The sequence below is a fragment of the Hemicordylus capensis genome, chromosome 3 (genome assembly GCF_027244095.1).
Source record: "Hemicordylus capensis ecotype Gifberg chromosome 3, rHemCap1.1.pri, whole genome shotgun sequence".
Taxonomy (NCBI): domain Eukaryota; kingdom Metazoa; phylum Chordata; class Lepidosauria; order Squamata; family Cordylidae; genus Hemicordylus; species Hemicordylus capensis.
The window spans coordinates 239,083,328-239,085,542 of NC_069659.1; the positions used below are offsets into that span (position 1 = coordinate 239,083,328).

General features: G+C 44.4%; 1 non-coding gene across 1 annotated transcript; it reads right to left on the reverse strand.

Annotated features, from left to right (window-relative positions):
- Positions 1-1,247: 1,247 nt before the first annotated feature.
- On the reverse strand, positions 1,248-1,350 carry LOC128352653 (U6 spliceosomal RNA). The gene has a single exon (XR_008320553.1). It is a non-coding gene; the product is annotated as a U6 spliceosomal RNA (small nuclear RNA).
- Between the last annotated feature and the right edge of the window lie 865 nt (positions 1,351-2,215).

Here is a 2,215-nt window from a genome sequence, read left to right on the forward strand (position 1 = left end):
CATCTGAGGCTAGGCACCAAATGCTTCCTTGCCCCATGACCTTGGTGGGGACATTCCAAATTAACCTTACAAACATTGAAAATAGTGGTGGGGGGTGGGGAGGAGAGGAAGGTTGCCAGCTTCCTCCCCTTCTCTTCTTGTGTTTCTTGCAGGTTTTTCAAGGAGTATGAGAAGAGAAGTTCCTTGCAAAGCTTGCTAGGGTCAGTTCATTACCAAAGAGCTGCTCTGATGGCAACCGTGGGAGGCATCTTGCTGTCCTGCTGATATCCTACTAATCTTCTGCCTGAGGCAACTGCCTCACCTTACTTCATTAATGGCCCACCCCTGTATATCCAATGTTTTCAGTCTTCAAGATTGCACACATTCACTCTGAATGGTTTATATGGGTCTTATTTTCCCTTAAGGCCCTCTTGTCCACCTCTTCTATCATCCCTCTACTACTTCTCCTGTTCGCTTTCTCTCTGGTCCGCTTCCTCTTCTCTAGTCAGATAACCCACATTTAGAATAATTTTTATATGGGATATCTCAGTCTGTTGCTTGAGTTTGACTTCTTCCTCAGGAACTGACATTTCAGCCCTTTTCTCCTGCAGTCAAGAAGCCGTAGAACATCTCAGGAATGAAGAGAGATCACATTTTCTGGCAACATACCTTACAAAATGTTGTGTCTAAGTAACAGAATAGGAAATTAAATTAGAAATAAAGAGGAAAATGAAAGGCAGAAGTAACCACCCCTCTTATTATGAAGTCTATCCTGTAACCCATTCATTGTAGGCAGTGCATATGGGAAAGAAGACCTCTTTCTGAATGAATGGCATTATTGTTTCTGATGATGCCACACAATCATCTACATTTCCTTTAGGGCCCTTGTCAATCACTAGAGTTACTTTTGATCCACTTTGTAGCATTAATAGAGTGGTGCATAAAGTCTCTGCCACTCTCTTAGGAACATAGGAAGCTTGAGTCAGACCATTGGTCCATCTAGCTCAGTATTGTCTACACAGACTGGCAGTGGCATCTCCAAGGTTGCAAGCTGGAGTCTCTCTCAGCCCTATCTGGAGATGTCAGGGAGGGAACTTGTAGCCTTCTACATGCAAGCATGCAGATGCTCTTCCCAGAGCAGCCCCATCCCCTAAGGGGAATATCTTACAGTTGCTCACACATGTAGCCTCTCCCATTCAAATGCAAACCAGGGTAGACCCTGCTTAGCAAATTCATGCTTGCTACCACAAGACCAGCTGTCCTCCCATAAAAATATGGAATTCTTCAGGAATTTGCATGTCATCTTTGCGCAAGGGCCATACTAATCTTCTCTGCATCGTTCCAATTTCAGGATATGTGCTGCTGATATACTGCTGCTCTCTAAAGTGGACTGCTAACAAAATCTATATCCACAGCTACTACTCTCACATGTCTTATGTGAATTCACAATGGATATTTTAGATTGTACACTCAGAGGGTATATTGGGCCCTATGGCTGCCCGTTGCTGATCCTATCTTAGGATTCTCAGTTATAGAGATTTCACTTTCATGCCTCAGTAATGTGGCTCTTAAAGATGTGTGGTTATCCCACAAAATTTATATTTTTAGTGGTAGGTGGTCATACAAAAATAGCAACTTAACAAGTCAAGTTTCCATCAAATCTTTATCAATGTTTTATTACATGCTAAAGCAGATAAACATTTCACTAAAGACTAAACTAAACATAACTTCAAACACATTGTTTTCCCTTTGTAGTTTGTTGGGGGTGGGGGCAAGGGGGTAAAGTAAACTGGCATCTGTGACAGATTTCCTCTGGAGGTGGTGTGATTTAATTAACTCCACAGTGTGGAGAGGTGAGCGGGATGGTGGTGGGTTGGACTGAAGGATTCCAAGGCCACTTCCAACTATAACATTCACTGGCTGCACTTGCATATCATGCAGAACCATGGGACTCACAGACTCCAATGGACTCACAGTTCCGTTCCTCCCTTCCCACATTCTCCTGTCCACATTCGGATGACAGGGAGAGTGTCCTCTCTGCAGTCAGCGAGACTGCAGAGAGGAGGGGAAACTGGCTGTGTGGGCCAGTTCTTCCATGAAGGACAGTCCACACAGCCAATAACACCAGAATTGAGGGAGCAGCTTCCTTCCTCAACTCTGGTTCCAGGGGGTGCAACCTGAGGTTCCAAATTCAGACAACACTCAGGCTGCATCCAACCTCAGGGTGCACGAATGA